The following is a 19,394-nucleotide window of genomic DNA, read 5'->3' as shown; positions in this document are numbered from 1 at the left end:
TTCAACGTAAAGACTTAACCTTGAGATATTTGTTCAAATGAGGCTGAAGATGCTCGATATAATGAGCGAAACATGTCCCTGTTAGTGCTGTACTCTAATAAAATGTCCTTTTAGAGACAATAAACATTTTTATGTATTGAATTAGGTACAAAATAAAACAAGAATTGTAACAATTAGTATTAAGTTCAATACAGGTAAAAAACATGAAAATAGGTTTATGCAAAGCTAACCTTTCTTCCCGGAATCATCTCAAGATGATAATACAAATTACTTGTTTCATGGTACAGAACCTCTGATTGTGATTCACTCCTCTCAATTGAGGTTAAACAGAGTTCTCGGCAGTGTTTAAACATAGTTGTTTGAATATCGGTTTTAGACAGTGTCTAAATAACATCTCTGCAATGCGGCAGCCATACTTAGGCACTGTTTAACCGTAGACATTGTCTAAACAACGTTTCTGCAATCGGCCCATTATATTTGGAGCTCTACAAGACAGTAGAAAGAATCACGACTGTGATGAGGAAAAGGAGACTGACATTTTATGGACATATCAAAAGAATGAAGCCTGAGAGATTGGCCAAAAGGATACTTCTTCTGCAGGAAAGGTGGAAAAAACAACCGGGATGGCTTACACAGGTGCACAATGACTTGGCAGAAATAGGTATCAAGGAGGAGGATATAAAAGAAAGGACATAATTTAGGAAGAAGGTTGCAGGATTGAGGGATGCGTCTGAAGAGCAACACGCGAAGTCACGGAACATCTCAGTGGAAGAACGAGCAAGAAGAAGTCAAAGACTCAAGAATCTTTGGTGAGAGTGTAAAGAGAAGGGTATCAGTCTGCATGACAGGAGGAAGATTGTGTAAACGTGACCCACAGGTGGCCGTATCGATAAATAATAATCATTTAAATTCTAACAGTAGTCTACTATATAATATTGTACTGTACAGAGCGTATTTCAAAAAGTAAATACAGTAAATATGAAGTCATAACTAGCGAAAATGTAAAATCTAAATTTTATTTTATAGTCAAACTAGGAAAAGTTAAACTTAAAAAAATAGGCAGAAATTCATAATTTTCTCTACCTTTGCATGACATATTTTTGTACCTAAATATGTCTTTTGATGAAGAAAATTTTCAAGTTAAAAATAAAGATTTCTTCAGAAGTTTCAGTAGTACTTTCAGTAGTTTTTCAAGTGCCATCTCCTCTCAGAAGTTTGCCAACTGTCATAGAGATCTGGGCTTTAGATGTTGCAGCCCACAATAGCTCAGTAGTGGTATGGTAGAACCGTGTAGCCATGAAATGCATCTTCTTCCGTGTGATCCTATGCCTTGTATCTTCCCTTCAGTACTTGAGTTACCAACTGTAATAGGTGATAGTTCTCTCCTCACATCGCATAACCAAGGTATTGCAGCTTTCTGATCTTGACTGTACTTGAAAATTCCTTTCTTTTCCCTATCTGTCTCATTACTACATACATCATTTGTGAACTGACCTGTCTAACTCAACTGCAATATTCTTCTGTAAGTCCACAGTTCAAAAGCCTCCCACATTTCCCTGTGCTTTAGGGTCCTGGTTTCCACTCCATAGAATAAGAATACATAATCATAATTTATTTCCATAGAAGTTCAAATCCCACTTCGGAGAAACTTGACATACTTATTTATTTAATCATATGGTGATTACAACTATTGAGCAAATTCCCAAGCCCAAGTTTTGCAGCCACTCGACAACACCTTCTGTGAGATGAAACAAATCACTGGGGCTTCCGTAGTAAGAGTGTAGAGGGTAGTACTGGATGACATGGTTCATTCTCTCCCCCTCATTAGGAGAATCTATCCACTCTCCACATATGATGCAAATATTTGCAGTGACAATGCCTGGTTCTCATTCTATCCAAATAGCAATTAAATAACATGCCATATTGCAGTAAATAGGTTTTTTTTTTTTTTTTTTTTGCCTTCTCTCATCATGATGCGATAGGCATAAAATCTAAGATATGCATCTGGAAACGTACGGTATGTACTTGCGTATGATGCCACTAGATAGTATATGTAAACAACAGTGTGGGTCTAAGCATGCCTTCAAATTCAGTGTGTGAGTGAGAGTGTCACAAAAAGGAAGTCAACAAGCAGGAGCAACGATCATATATTAAAATAGCAGTTCTCCGCGGTATATTACTGTGCATTATTTACCTCGGATAGCAATTAGGTTTTCACATAACAGGAACTGTGAACACCAACAGGAAAAGACTGACAAATCAAATGAAGTCAATGGCTCTGAAGAAGGCACCGGCACAGATAGGTTTTATGGCAACGATGGGATAAGAAAGGGCTAGGAGTGGGAAGCCAGAGGCTGTGGCCTTAATTAAGGTACAGCCCCAGCACTTGCCTGATGTGAAAATGGGAAACCACAGAAAACCATCTTCAGGGCTGCCGAGAGTGGGGTTCGAATCCACTATCTCCAGGATGCAAGCTCACAGCTGTGCGCCCCTAACCGCATGGCCAACTCCAACGGTATTTTGGGAGGAAAGCTGACAAATGGTGGCAAAATATTATCTTCTGGTTGCTGGACACCTATGTGGAAAACAGCTTCTTACTACTCAACATGAAGAGGAAATCACAACTGCAAAAGCCACTGAGGCAAAGGCAGTAAAGGAAAGAACTCATATGAGAGTAGGCTGGTGATGTCCACAACGGAAATGTCAAGAAGAGAGGACGACCATTAACCAGCAATTAATGAACTGAATCGGAAGTCTCACTTGATATAGTCTAACCGGGATGGAAAAAAATGTCACCATCAGAATTTTGGCCAGCAGGCGAGGACAGGTGATGGTATACAATTCCTAATCAATAATTACTAAATTGCATTATACATAACTCTGTTATGCGTAATTCGTATTTGTACGTAATTTCCTTTAGGTCCTGGCAAAATGTAATTTAAAAACGTGTTAATTGAACATTGTATGTACGTAATCCGTTTATACGTAATTCGCTGTTATATGTACTATGTGTCAGTAAAATATAACTGAGTTGTGTGTAATTGTAATGAGCACATGCTTTTTTAAAAGAAACTACTGTATTTACGAAGTTTTCTCTTTGTCGGCATAGGCGGAAGTAAGAGCGGTCGGGTTTATGTGCTGAAACAGAAGACAAAGAGTTTCGCCGAGTGACATTGTTGAACCTTACTTATTGGCGGCGTAACAAAGGCCAACCAAGCGAGCCCCCTTCGCTCTCTTATCTCGCTCCTCCTCTACCTTCGTCGTTTTTGACCTTCACAATGCCGCCAAAGATTAAGATACATTACAAGCAAAGTGTACGGTTTCGGTGTGGAAACAAAAGAAAATACAGTAAATTTGTTTGAATATCAGAATTTCTTTCGTGGGAACAAAGGAGATGTAAAATGTCCACGGTGCCGGTATCTGGTGTTTACTGTTGAACAATAGTTTTGTCATTCAGTTGCTTTTGATTAGCCATGGGGAACATTAAAAAGGAAAATTATACCCTAGATGAAAAAGTAAAATTTATACGAGAAGTGGATGCTAACCCACACAAAACAAAAACTGAAATTGCTTCAGATTTAGGGATTGCTTATACTACGCTATGTACAGTCATCAGTAAAAGAAACATTATTTTGGAGAAGTTCTGAAAACTGGGTTGAAAATCAGCAAAGCGCAGCCGTCAGCAAGAAGGAACGTACGTAGATTTGGAGAAAGCACTTTTCACATGGTTCTAGCAAAAGCGGGTTGCAGCTCTACCCATTAGTGGAAACATGCTGAAGGCAAAAGCGATAGATTTAGCTAAAATGATGAATATCACTGCTGATTTCAAGGCTTCATCAGGATGATTGCAAGGATTTAAAGATCGTCATGGAATCACAGGGAGAACAATTTGCGGTGACTCAAAAGCTGTGGATGACGTCATAGTGCAACACTGGAAAGAAGAGGTTCTGCCGGGTATTGCGAGCGATAATCAGCCTCCAAACATCTACAATTGTGATGAGACCGGCCTATTCTACAATCTCCTTCCTAATAAAACATTAGCTGAAAGAGGTGACTCATGCCATGGAGGGAAGAAAAGTAAAATTCGTGTAACAGTACTTCCCGCCACCAATGTAGATGGATCTGACAAACTTCCTCCACTTGTGATAGGAAAATCAAAGAATCCGAGGTGTTTTAAGCGTACAAAAACAAAACCTACAGAATATGAATCTAACAGAAATGCTTGGATGACTATGCTTCTAATGGTACAGTGGTTGAAAAATCTGGAATTAAATTAAAAGGAAACAGAAGAAGATCCTTCTTATGGATCGATGTGCAGCACATCCATCTCAAATCGTTCTGAAGAATGTGAGAGTGGAATTTTTCCCTCCAAACTGTACCAGTGTTCTACAACCCTTTGATTTGGGCATCATTACAAATTTCAAAGTGCATTATAGAAAAATGCTGGTTCAACATTTAATAACACTGAGTGATGCAGGAAATGAACCTCTCTACATTAATTTGCTACAAGCCATAGACTTTATTTCAGCACACTGGAAGCAGGTGTCATCCTCCACAATCAGCAACTGTTTCCACAAAGCTGGTGTCTTACTAGAAGGGGCTGCCTCTAATGATGGTTATGGGGACGAAATTTTGTCTGGCAATGTGCTAACGCTACCGGAGGGTGTAGAATTCAATACTTTTGTGCATTTCGATGATATGTATGTATGTGGCTGTATGTGGAGAACTACCGGATGAAGAGATTATTGGTGATGTATGTCAACAACGCGGTGGTGATGGACCAGCTACAAGCGATAGTGACAGTGATGGAGATAACGACTTGAATCTTGAAACACCTGAACTGAGTGAAGTGTTAAGTGCAATCGATGTGTGTAGGCGTTACATTAGTGCGAAAAGTTGTACTGAAAATGCTTTGAATTCATTACCTTTGCAAAAGGAGTTTATACTCTTAATGCAAGAAAAGTGAAACAAGCCAATCTATCTGATTTCTTTAAGGCTGGATCAAGTTCAAAATAATACTTTCTCTCTTAATGTATTTACTATTTGCAAGGACTTACACATGTAGGTCTATTCCATTGGTTTTTAAGTAAATATGTGATGTATTGTGTAAGTCTGATTTCTAAGTAATTCTGAGTTACAAGTAGTTTTTTCTCTTCCCCTTGATATACATATAAGTCGGGTTCAACTGTATTTAGAGAGTGTTTAAAGAGTATCCTGGACAGTTGAGAGGACCAAATGTACAATTATGAGAAAATGTGTAATATATTAAGTTTACAGCATCCTTTAACCTGGGAGATAAGAAAAAAAGTTCATCTTGTAAATATGATGTATGATTGGACACTGAATAAACTATGGGTGTGTTGATAAAGAAAATATTAGAGTGGGTTGCAGAAAAAAGAAACAGAGATTACATTATATAACATATTAATTGTTGTGTTTCAAAGCACACTGCACCACAATGAGCTAGAGTACAGGTATTTGGAATAATGTTACTGGTTTTAAGTATCACTAACTAATTATTCTTAAGGCTTTAGGAGATGCTGAGATGTCAGAATTTTGTACCACATGAGTTCTTTATGTGATTAAATCTACTGACATAAGGCCAGTTTATTTGAGTATCGTCAACCTGCTACCTTGGGCTCAGAAGGCTAGTACTCAACTGTCCGAGATACCCAACCCAGCTAAACGGACAAGGAATTCGAAACAAGTGAAAATTGGGCATAATGTTTCACATGCAGAGAATGGACTATGTTTTCAGAGGAGAGGACTATTTTTATTCCTTAACGCTCAAATTAAAGTTCTCTGTGTTGTCCCTACTACTCGTATATTAAATGTGAATTTTTATCTTATATGACTTGTATTCATCTTTCACGAATTTGGAGATAGCATTTGTTCTTAAATGAGGTGTTTAGGCTATAAAAGTTTACAGCAAACTATACTGGAGCAAATAAAAGCAATATGTGCAATTAAAGACATATTATTTTACATTATTATTATTATTATTATTATTATTATTATTATTATTATTATTATCATTGTCGCATACCAAATGGTTTCGTTGGTAATTTCAATGACCAAATTATCGATAAAAAGCAATGGAAAAACTCTAATTTAGTCCCTGGTTTCACACCTCGCGGTGGTTTGCAGCTTGAAACCGCTTTAAACGGCGATTTCCTGAAATCGGGATCTGTTGATTTATAATTGGGCCAGCAATCAGCATCAGCTAAATGTTGGGTTACGGTATACAAGCCATTACCAGTTCATTTGTAGGCGCCGTCAAATGCTATTAGATATATTCTTTAGTATACAAGGAACAAGTGGAGGTGCGAAAATACTGGGGTTTTGTAGAATTACCTGACATATACAGTACAATGTATATGACGAAGAGAGCACATGGCGACCATTTTCCTTTACTACTGCTCGAGCCTTCGCATGCGTGAGTGGACTGGATACAACTGATGGCTACACTGCCATCTAAATAATAGATTTTTGACTGACTGTCAAATAGTATGTGGATTTTACAAAATTCCACGCTGAACCAAAAGATGGCAGTACAGTACACCATCGTGTATTTTGTCGGCTAAGAGATGGCAGACGAGCAGTGGGCGATACAATGTCATGTCGGGGCTCACCCGAAACGCGACCGGAAAGGGAATATCGTAATGTCGGGCTTCACCCAACGGTAAGGGTTATTTTATATCATTGCTGATTAGACTTGAATTCTCTAAGACATGTCGGACAGTGTGATATTAAACTGGTACTCTGCTGATGACTGGAGAGGTATTCGGACAGATTCATTTCCTCTTTCACAGCAGCAGCTAAATGATCACAGAAGCTATTTTTTTAAAAATGTATTATATTGAAAAAATGCACACATGCCGTGCAGAATACCATTACATTACATTTACATTACATACACATTACTTTTCTTTGCTATAAGCTACGATGGATTTCTGTCTATTCCTGCATTTTACAATATGGTATCTATCACAGAATTCCAAGCACAACTCACACACACATTCGTCATTTGGTTCGTGAAATAATTTGCTGCAGCACACCTTGTGGTGGAAACCATGGATCGCCAATCTCGTCGTCACGTGTCGCATATCATGATTAGCTTCCATCCAGGTCCTGTCTTGCATAGCAGATGTTGCATAAAAGTCCTCTGGTATGTTGTTTTTCTTCTCATGCAGATCTTGTATAAGCTGTTTGAAGCTGGTACTAGCTTGAAGTATGAGCTCGCATCTCAGATCCTCTATTAAGAAGGTCTCCCTGGTAAGCTCATACACTAGCCTCGATCTTGCATTCTGCGGGACTCCTAAAATTCTCTTCAGGTATCTAGCCTTTACTCGCTCCAATTCTTCCAGCTGTTTGTACGTGAGGTATTCTGCCACTAATTCTAGGGCATACGTCAGAACAGGTAGTATCTTTAACCTAGCTGTGCTGATCGATAGTTGTGTGATGTTCCTGATTTCATTTATAGCCCTAGTGGCCGCCACTGCTCTAGATCTTATATGTAAACTGAAACTCTTTCCCGTTGTTTGAATTGTGATACCTAGATATTTAAAATTGTTAGCCCTCTCGAGTAGTTTGCCATTGCATTTCATGTTCTCTGCTTCAGTGAGTCTATTCAGCTATTTCAGTTTCAGTTTTCATACATGACTGCTGACCATCATTCACCCACTTAAGTTATTCTCACGATGATTACTATTAGTTGGAGAGCTATTGAATAATACTACATTCCTACACCAATCTGGTCTATGGATCAGTTACATTCTAAAGACAAAGGATCTGCATTCTGTCTGCAATTCAAAGAGATTGCCCATGCCTCCTTAACCCAATCATGGAAATCCACCTTATATTATTCCAAAAATAATGATGCTATGATGAGATAATAAATTTTACATTATATAAATGTAACTCTTCAGCGTTGGAATGAAACACAACTGAATCCAAACTACGGTAAACATGTCAGTTTTCCATTTTTAACTTAGCCCTCAATTACAGTGAAACCTCGTTAGAGCATTCCTCATTAACACATTTTCCCGCTTAGCACATCGTAAATTGAAAGTCCCGATTCTCACTGTATTAAATCTATATAAAAAATACCTCACTTATTGCATCACGAATTTCCGCTATTACCGCTTAGTATGATCAAATTTTTCCAAGACCTGAAAGTGTTATTGTATTTTTCATCCCTTCTGAAAGAAACGCGATTTCCAGGAGCCGTCACCACAGTTGCGTGATTACGGGAAAAGGCCTTACTGAACTTCAAAGTATAAGTTGCACTTTCGGGGAGCAAGCCATTAGCCTCAGGAATGTTCAGTTTTGCTTGCCGGTTAGCAGCAAGATTGCTGAATAGCAGAGTGAGCCTGTTTGTGCTTGTAGGCTATTTCGCATTCCATTCAGAAGGTAGAAATGTATTTTGTGTTGAGTGGTAGAGCGAAGGATAGCTAATATCTGTTGCATGATACGGTAGTCTACATCTGCATTAGGAACATGTAATCTTGTGAAATTGACTTTTCTTTGCTATGGGCTTTACGTCGCACCGACACAGATAGGTCTTATGGCGACGATGGGATAGGAAAGGCCTAGGAGTTGGAAGGAAGCGGCCGTGGCCTTAATTAAGGTACAGTCCCAGCATTTGCCTGGCGTGAAAATGGGAAACCACGGAAAACCATCTTCAGGGCTGCCGATAGTGTGAAATTGACTAGTGTGGTGCATATTTGTCTTGTGATAGCCTAGTTATGGATATGGAAAATGTTGTGAAATTCCTTAATCCCCTTCCCGATGGCACTACAGCCCTTGAAGGGCCTTGGCCTACCAAGCGACTGCTGCTCAGCCCAAAGGCCTGCAGATTACGAGGTGTCGTGTGGTCAGCACGGTAAATCCTCTCGGATGTTATTCTTGGCTTTCTAGACCGGGGCCGCTATCTCACCGTCAGATAGCTCCTCAATTCTAATTACGTAGGCTGAGTGGACCTCGAACCAGCATTTAGGTCCAGGTAAAGATCCCTGACCTGGCCGGGAATCAAACCCAGGGCCTCCGAGTAAAGGCACGCACGCTACCCCTACACCACGGGGCCGGCAAAATTCCTTAATAATGAAGACAAAATTAAAATCTGTCAGAAAGTGGTTGCAGAGGTCACGAATGTTGCAAATTGCACCTTCAGTTTAAACTCGATCAATCAAATTTATTGAAGTTTTGTTTGATTCAAAATGGCGGCCAAAGTCATTCCTTGCAGTTGCACATGACTGAGTGTAACTTCCAATTCATCGTCTAAGAGTGTGACCAGAAAATAATTTTTAATAACCCATTGCTCCGAAATAAAAGGCTCCTACTAACGTGTGTTTTAGAAAGCGTGTGATCTGCAATAATACTTCAATATTTTTGTTGGCCCCTGTGCACATGTTTTCACATTTGTTGTCTGGTGTTTTCACACCTTTCCCCAGCAGAAAAGGGTTTTGTATTTTCCACACCTTTTAATGCTTTCCTCTCATCTTTAAAACACATTCTTTTTCCTTGTCCCCTTCAGAAACGTCCTGACGAGGTTTCACTGTATTAAGTGAGCACTCCAGTCAAGGATGGTGTGAAATGCACAGCAATATTCATGAAATCCACACCACAAAATATCACAAAAGTATGGTATGTTATAGTCTATGAAAGTCTTTGTGAGAGAAAAACAGTTCAATGATACTGATACAAACTTTTAACCAAAGTGGCCATGGATCGAATCCCAGCCTGTACATAAATATTAGACTTCTTAAATGAAGTTATGTCTCCAAGATTTAAATACAACATAAATTGGAAGTTTTGAGACTATGAGAACAGCAGCAACCATCATTGCATAACTCTAGCATGCTAATTACTTGTTCCCTCATCAACACATCAAAGATATCCTAATACCATCATCATCATCATCATTATTATATGTTTACAACAATTCCTGGCTAATATATAAGACACTTACCATAACAGACAACATATTTAGCAGTTGTGTGAGCATGTTCTTGGATGCTGACTTCACGAGAGGCGGCGAATGGGCAATAAAACATATTCGCGGCAGCATACTTCAATGATACCAGATGTGGTCAGAAAAGCTGTGAGGGAAGAATATATTTCTATCAATACACATCAATCAAGCTATGAAGAGCAACGTTTTAAGGCACAAGTAATTTTAATTATAGAGTTATTATTATATAATTATATATAACACCTATTTTCAAGTTCCAAGATATTAGACTGCAGGCTTTCGGCACAATCTGCCATTAAGACCAAGTCGTCAGCATAGGCCAGACTGCTTACTACATTTCCACCTAAATGAATCCCTCCCTGACATTTTATCAGTGAATTCCATTTTGATGTGGTTTTGTACGCATATTTTTATGACAGCGGCGTGTTTTGAAGAAGCGTCAAAGAGGAGATTATTTAATACAATATATCTAAATAATTGTTTGTTGATAAGCATGTGGCAAAACAGGAAATACCTTTATGAAATCTCCCTCAAGAACAATAATTTTCGCACCAGAAGGAATGGAACGTCGTTATCTATGATATATTTTAGAAGACGATTCACACACATTAATGAATGACTATTTGCCATTGGGGCTTTATCCCATACTGAGCCATGCTTATCAAATACTATCAATTACCCCCGGCTTCGCTCGCGTGGATTTCGTAATTTGATCAAAGTAATCGTTCCTCGGCATTGTACTAAGACATTATCTGAAAATTCCTAAAGTATAAAAACTCACCCAAAAATTGAGTTTCATTTACCCCAGAAATTCTTTGTAAACCATGTTTGTGGTATTACCTTTTCGGGATAGACGACCATGCGGCATAGAACTGTACATGTGAGAAATAGTCTTCTCTCAAGTCGAAAAAATAAAATACATGTATTTTATTTTTAAAAGAGATACCAAATACCTATTCCCTCATCTGTAACATCTTCAGTTTTTGAGATATAAGTATACTCATAAAAGCAATTCAACTCCTATTTTCACCCCCCTTCCTACCAGTTAAGTTGATTCCCCCTCCCTAAAAGTGTGTGTTTCTTTTTTTTTTTTTTAAAGGAGATTACAAATACCAATTTTCACATTTTTAACATCTTTAGTTTTTGAGATATAAGTATCCTCACACAAAGAATTTAACTAATTTTTCAATTCATTCACCCCCTTTACGTGGATTTTCCAAAGACAAAAGAAAACGTGTTTCTTTACTATGAAAGAATATTCCAAATACAAATGTTCATGCCTCTAACATCTTCAGTTTCTAAGATATAAGTATCCTCATAAAAATAATTCAACTATTTTTCACTTCTTTTCACCCCCTGTTAAGTGATTCTCTGAAAAAAATGTACAGTTTCCTGTATTTTTTTTTGCTATTTGCTTTACGTCGCACGGACACAGATAGGTCTTATGGCGGCGATGGGATAGGAAAGGGCTAGGAATGGGAAGGAAGCGGCCGTGGCCTTAATTGAGGTACAACCCCAGCATTTGCCTGGCTTGAAAATGGGAGACCACGGAAAACCATCTTCAGGGCTGCGGATGGTGGGGTTCAAATCCACTATCTCCACCAGCTCACAGCTGCGCGCCCCTAACCGCATGGCCAACACGCCCAGTGCCTGTATTTTTAAAGAAATTTCCAAATTCCAAGTTTCTTGTCTCTAACATGATAAGTTATTGACAAATAATGTAAATATACCGGCACTCATTTTAAAAATTCACCCGCTTTTCCAATTCTGTGTTTCATTATTTTTAAAGGAGATTCCAAATACCAGTTTTCATGCCTGTACGTCTGTAACACCAGTTTTAGAGATAAATGTATACTCATAAGAATAATTCAACTTCTTCTTCTTCTTCACTTCTTTCCACCCCTCTCCCGCCTTAAGTGGACTTTCCGAAAACAAAAAAAATATGTTTTTCTTTATTTTCAAAGGAAATTCACAATACCAACTTCACGTTTGTAACAGTTTCAGTTTTTAAGGTAAAGTATATGGATAAATATATTTCAACTTCTTGTTTACTTATTATCAACCCCACACTCCTTACGTCAATTTTCCCAAAAAAACAAATGCGTGTTTCTTCATTTTTAAAGGAGATTCCAAATACTAATTTACACGCCTTTAATATCTTCAGTTTTTGAGATATAAGTATCCTCATAAAAAGAATTCAACTCCTTTTTCACTCCAGCCCGTTAAGTTGATTCCCCCCACGTCCAATAGGTGCGTGTATCTTTATTACTTTAAGGTGATTCCAAATACAAATTCCCACGTGTGTAACCTTAGGTTTTTGAGATATAAGCTTCTCCATAAAAAAGAATTATAATTTTTCACTTCCTTTCACCCAACCCCCCTTAAGTAATTTTCTGAAAACCAGAAAAACTTAGTTTCTTCATTTATAAAGGAGCTTCCAAATGCCAATTATCACGACCGTGACATCTTCAGTTTTTGAGATATATGCATCCTAGTAAAAGGAATTCATCTCTGTTTTCATCCCACCCACCTACCAAGTTGATTCCCCCACCAAATGCATGTTTCTTTATTTTTAAAGGAGATTCCCAATACCAGTTTTCACATCTGTAACATCCTTAGATTTTTGGTATACATACATACATACATTCTCATAGAAATAATTCAACTCATTTTTCAATTCTTTCAACCCCAACCCCCGTTAACCAAAGAAAACATGTTTCCTTATTTTTAAAGGTGATTCCAAATACCAATTTTCACGTCTGCAACGTGTTAAGTTTTTTTTTTTGTTATTTGCTTTACGTCGCACCGACACAGATAGGTCTTATGGCGACGATGGGACAGGGAAGGGCTAGGAGCGGGGAGGAAGCGGCCGTGGCCTTAAGTAAGGTACAGCCCCAGCATTTGCCTGGTGTGAAAATGGGAAACCACGGAAAACCATCTTCAGGGCTGCCGACAGTGGGGTTCGAACCCACATGTGTTAAGTTTTTAAGATATACTGTAGGTACACTAATTTTAAAATTTCACCCCCTTTTTCAGTTTCCATCTAGTGGATTTCAGAAAAGAATACTTATGTTTCTTTACATTTACAGGAAATTCCAAATACCAGTTTTCAAATCTGTAATATGTCACGTGTCTGAGATAATTTGCAGATATAGTCTTTTTTTAAATCACCCTGTTTGTCACTACTATTCACCCCCTATTGAACGGATTATCCAGAAACACAAAAATACGTGTTTCTTTATTTTCAAACGAGTTTCCAAATTTCAATTTTCATGTCTGTAACATCTTCAAATTTTGAGATATAAGTCTCCTCATAAAAGGTGCTCAACCTCTTTTCCTCCTTTTTTTACCCCCCTTAATGGGATTTTCTGAAAACAAAAAAATACATGTTTCTTTATTTTTAAAGGAGATTCAAATACCAATTTTTACGTCTGTAAACTTTTAGGTTTACGAGATACAGATATTCTCATTTTAATAATTCACCCCCCCCCCTTTTCACCCCCTTAGCGACGAAATATCAAAAAAATCCTCCCTTAGCGAGCACCTACATATTAATATGAATGTATCCCCAAAATTTCATTTCTTTATGTCCAGTAGTTTTGGCTCGGCGATGATGAATCAGTCAGTCAGTCAGTCAGCCAGTCAGGACAAGTTATTTTATATATATAAATTGTCAGCTGCCTTGAAGTTGAATTTTGATCCAGATACCAAACTCCCATTTAAATATAGAGGAATTTTGAATATAATGTGCACTGTTCAACTGCTGGGGAGCAAAACAGCGACTAGTACAGCCGACCAGTAAGATGTCTGACTGCGCATGCGTGCCTACTCCCTTCCATCTCCCCTATCGTGCCACCTGCTCAGCACTCTCATGGTTCAGATGGCCTAGAAGTACTGATGAGCGCAATGACCAATGAAAATGCTACATTTTTCTTTAATAATTTAAAAATATACAGCAAGCAATTCTTTTGCCTTTAAAAACACACTGCAAATTTACAGGCCAAGAAATTTTGTCAGAATGTGCTTTATGATGTCAATAGGTTCAGCCGTTCTCTCAAAATCGATGTAACAAAAGTCAGCCTAGTGTTTTAAATATATAGATTAGCCTATATAAATAACTTACAAATTATACACATAATCATCTTGTCAAATTGTTCTTTGAGTGCACTGATGCACACTGAATAAAACGTAAGTCTACACATGCAAAGCAAAGTCATCTCCGTAAAGGCCACGAAGGCCCTTGGAGCACTAAAAGGTAAAGGCTTCCACTATCCGTAACTCGGCACTTGATGGGTTAGAGTGGTCAGCTCTACACCTGGTCGCCTTTGCCTCCAGGAATTAACCTGGTACTTATTTTTGGTGTAGGCTAAGTGAACCTCAGGACCATATGCACCTCTGGAAGTGGAAATCTCGTTTCTTAAAATTTTACTTTCTGATGGGGAATCGAACCCACGTCCTCCCGGGTGAACCGAGCACGCGTTTACCACCTCGGCCAGGTAGCCCCTAAGTCTACACTTGATGTATTAAAATAACTTGTACACATTAAAATTCTTATAAAACTAATGTAAGTTGGTTACGGTATTGTACGTCATGTTAATGACAGTCCTTGATCATTGTTGTCTATAAGAAGTAAGATGGGGTTGGCTCATTTCACCATATAAACACAAGTCTTTCAATATAACCATATACTTTATTCTGTCAGTTTGTTGCATTAATATATACTGAGTGTTGCATAAGTCTGTACTTGATATTATTAAGTAAAATTGGATTTGTTGACTTCACAATGTTTGAATAGCATGTGTGACACTTGATATATAATATTATGTTACTGATGTTATGTAGTGGGTTATTATTATAAGTGAAGTCAAATGGTTGTTTGTTTTAGAGGGAACATCCTCTAAGTGCTATTTCGTTAGATTCTTGAAGGAACATGTTGAGAACAGAGCAGTACCTATACGTGTATCTGGGCAGGGTGTGTTGGATATCTTTAAACATAGAAAAGATTAAGTGAAAATGAGAGAAGAAAAACATGATATTAACAAAATCTACATGAACTAGAGGGAATAAGTACGTTACTTAAACTTACCCATAGTTTTCAGACGATTTGACGGGTGTTTCAAATCCAATCCGATAACATATATAATATGCAACATTCCTTAAATTCTACAATCAGTAACAAACCATTAGAAATACTATAGATTCTTTCCATCTACGCTGATCAGATTTCGCTAAGAGGAAAATGTCCATAAACTGGAAGTTATATATCTTCCTTATATTCATGCTCATGTCATAGTTACCATATTTTTCTAACTCCCCCATAGGAAATAATAATGTTTCAATGATATGGATTACCTTGTCTAACACTGCTTTCAAACATGAGCACTAGGGTGGCCCTTATATTTCAACTTTCAAATTTCTTCACGTACACCCCCCTTTGGTTATAAGAATTTTAAAAATTATTCTGTTGAAATCGAAGAGGAGGAACCCGTGCCGCAGTGGCTGGGAAGTTGTGTTATACTGGCTTATTCCTGCATATACGTGTTCGACTGCTGTCAGCTTCCATCTGGTAATGCTGTGAATGTTTATTAACAACATGGTGGGTACCGGTAGTTTAAGAAGTAGTGACACAGTTATTTATTTTGTTGGTGAAGTTAAAACACCAGATCAGTGGACATACATAAACGACCATCTAATCGACTAGTTTTGTCAGTCTTGTTTTATAACGTACTGTAATGTTCTCTTACCTTCCACCACCAATATCCTTGCACACGTTTCTAACCTTATTTTCTTCCCCGGATCTCTCCACTTCTACATATGCTAAATAACTCTTACTATATTCTTGAACTTTCCGGTCTCTTTCCCCTCTCGCCCCTACCATTACATCTGTCTGTCAGACTGTTCCGCCTATAAATTCTTGCCCATCTCTCCACACTTGGTCAGTGTGCTTCGGATCAGTTCGAGACTAGAACGTATTTCGACTTTGACTCTATGACAACTCTATTTCAGTTCATTCTAGCTGAAGTGTCTTCAACGATTCAGGTAGGGGGAGAGACCTTTCGATTTTCTGAGTAAGCTGGTTCTTCCCAGTTCTTTTTTAAATAAAGTTTTACTTCAAGATTGAGCCCTATTCTGAAGTAGCAGAAGATCCTGGGGGACCTAATCCATGATGGATTACTAAATCTTTCTGTTCTCTTTTCGTGTCATTATAGCCCCCAGCCCACCCCTTTTTCCTAAATCTTGGATTCATGCTTTGGACCAAAGTGGACAGAACAGAACTTTGCAATTTGCCTGTCATGCCAATATGGTGAATGTAGTGAGCTCCCTTCTTTTTATTTTACTTTATGGAATACTTGGAACACCTGTATTTGTCGTGCTCAAGTTGCCTGGACTGTTATATGTCATGGCTACTCATGTAAACAATGTATCGTTCTCCATTTGAACATTTTTCTTTTCTATGTTCATATCTTACAATCTTTCCTAATTGTGTATTTTCTATATACTCTGAGTATTTAAATTGTATTATCTTTCTAAAATCTGAAGAAGGAAAAGTTACCCTCTATCTATCTATTGATCTTCCGTGTTTTCAGGTACCTACCGTTGTAATTCTAGTCTTGTTAAAGTTCTATCTTGGAGTTTATTTTAAATGTGTATTCATTTTAAAAAAAATATTACTTGATCATAGGTTGTCATAAGACATTGTTTAATACATTTATCCTCCCGGTGAGGTTGGTTTCTCAATCTTTACATATCACTGTTATAACTGTTCTTAATATTGTGTTGCTACCCCATTTATATATTTAAAAAAAAGAGCTTTGTCTGGTTTTAAACACACATTATTATTTATTTATTTAGCGTATGATGCTTACAAGACAATAAGAATTACATTAAATTATACTGTTACATATATACAATTTACAGCATTAGGACCACTTTTCAAATATGGATAGAAAGGTCTGCAATCCAACTAATTCCTTCTGGAGGTGCTGAGTAGAGTTCATCCAAGGAGCCGAGATTTGCATGTAGAGGGCACTCCTGCACAACATGCTTGATGGTTTGTAATTCAAAACTGCAATCGCAATGGGGAGAATTTATCCAACCCCATAGATTTAGGGTTGCACCAGTTCGACCAGTACCACATCGAATCCTGTTTAACCTGGACCAGACTGTCCGAGGTAGATTAAAGCCAGCAAGCCTTGTAGTGGGATCACTGACTGAAAGTAGGCCATGAGGTGTCGAGTTTAACCATTCATCTCTCCAGGCATTTCGGAGGCTGAACTTGGTTGACGTAAGATCTACAGCCATCTTGCAAGCAGGCTTTCTTGATTTCAATCTTGGTTTAGAAAGATGTTTGACATCATGATGAATTGGAAGAGCTTAATTTTCCATGATCCTACACCACAGGCGAACAAGAGCTTGCTGTCTCCTAAGATGGAATGGAGCGATGTTACATAGTACAGGCAACCACTGGGAGGGACTACAATGCAGAGTATCAAAGATGATATACATTGTCTGGCGAAGTTGAATATCCACTAGTTGGCAGTGAGAGCTATTTAACCAAATGTCTGCACAATATTCAGCTGGGGAATATACAACAGACAAAGCAGTAGTTCTGAGTGTACTGGCGTCGGCACCCCATGATGTTCCAGCTAACCTACTAAGTATGTTGTTACGACTTTTCAGTTTTGCAGCCATTTTTCCAATATGATTTTGGTAGGTCAGTGTCCTGTCCAATGTCACACCTAAGTACTTAGGACAGCTATTGTGCTTTAGGTATTGATTCCTAAACTTCATTCTAGGACAATAGTTTGCTTGTAGGTGACTAAGGTGAAATGTGGCAACCTCAGATTTTGAGGCATTTGGCTGGAGCCGTCAGTTTCTGAAATACTCATCCATCTTCCCAAGATCTGCATTTAATATATCCTCAGCTTCTTCAAAGGTGGCAGCTTGAACTGTAAGATTTATATCATCTGCATAGATGAATTTGCAAGATAGATAGATGATCGTGATTAGTTAAATAAAAATACTCCTCAAAACGCTTGTTTCATATATTCTTCTGTATGTCCACGGACCCCTCTCAGGTGAAGGCCCAAAAATCATTATATGCTTCCACCCTTTTTGATGAATATTCCTGGAATTATCTGCTTGTTCTATTGTGTACTTATCTTTATATGACATATCATTCATAATATGCCAATGCACAAGCTGAAACTGACTGTCAGTGAAAGTGCTAATTCAGTTGCGTGTGAATGTGTAATATTTTGGGAGAAGGCTAGATTACCCATAGGAGTGTTACCTCACTGCACCAAAAAAGAAAGATAAAATCTGCATTCATAGTGGCACAATCTGCAAGAAAGTGCCCACAGAAGGACAAATACTCATGAATAATGGAAGCGTAAGTTTGTTGCAAATCTGAATAATCTCTTCAATGTTGCCTGTGCTAATGCTTTGAACATGATAAAAATAGAGGGTGACAAACTATTATATTACTTCAAAGAGAGCCCAGCTGTACAGGTTATCTTTGATGGGTTGACCAGAAGTTGGCAGTGAAAGAGAAAAGGACAAGGACTAGAGTTATAAAAGAGGAGGAAAGAAAGATGAAGGGTGATGAGAGTTCACAGTTTATAGAGATTAGTAACGATTCGTCTGATGATTAAACGGAAGTGAGCGACTCTGATGGTAATTACATAAAATCAGCTTCATGGTCCGTATCGCACTTCAATAGATTCACAATTAAGTATTTATTTTCCACCTAGTCGATACAGTGATTGCTTAAGGCAATTTTTAATGGTCAAAAGTGGTACATGTTTCGTATATTATCAACATCTTCAGCCACATAACACTGTTGAGATGAAAAATGTATAAAATTGACAAAGTAATGCTTTAGAGGAAGTGTCCTTAAAATTAACATAAGATTGACAAGATTAAAACAAACAAATAACTCAAGAGAAAATATATAAATTATTTCTACAATAGAAAGCAGTCGTCAAGGAAACACTTGTACAATATTCCATAGAGAAATTGTCCTAATAAATATTCTTAATGAGAAAATGTACTTCGCGCACCTCTCAGAACCACTGAACTTGCTTCCTCTGGAATGGGATTCTTTCCAGAAACATATCAATGAGAAAATGGAGAACACACTTAAAATGAAACAAGAAATTTTGGATAATAAATTATTTAAGTTGAAAAATTTAGCATCTAATAGAGAAGAAAGAAGGTTAGTTCCTAATGTTACGTTTGATGATAGTGTTTATCCACCTCCAATTAAAAACTTGTCTGAGATAGAATTTAATGAAGAAGAAACCTCTATTTTAAGTCAAGGCCCTAATTTCAATTGGCCAAGTTCAAACAAAAGTTATGATTTAATCACCACATTAGCTGAAACAGAACAGCAATACAGAATCTGCCTGTAGACTTACAG

The 19,394-nt window shown here is 37.8% G+C and overlaps 1 long non-coding RNA gene across 1 annotated transcript in view; it reads right to left on the bottom strand.

Annotated features, from left to right (window-relative positions):
• Positions 1-19,394, bottom strand: part of LOC137501197 (uncharacterized) — a 50,116-nt gene that overhangs the window by 5,152 nt on the left and 25,570 nt on the right. Inside the window, exon 2 of the long non-coding RNA XR_011018401.1 lies at positions 9,971-10,100. This is a non-coding gene — a long non-coding RNA (uncharacterized lncRNA). The remainder of the gene's footprint in view (positions 1-9,970; positions 10,101-19,394) is intronic.

The sequence above is a fragment of the Anabrus simplex genome, chromosome 6 (assembly GCF_040414725.1).
Source record: "Anabrus simplex isolate iqAnaSimp1 chromosome 6, ASM4041472v1, whole genome shotgun sequence".
Classification (NCBI taxonomy): Eukaryota; Metazoa; Arthropoda; class Insecta; order Orthoptera; family Tettigoniidae; genus Anabrus; species Anabrus simplex.
This window is presented reverse-complemented; position numbering and strand designations above follow the sequence as displayed.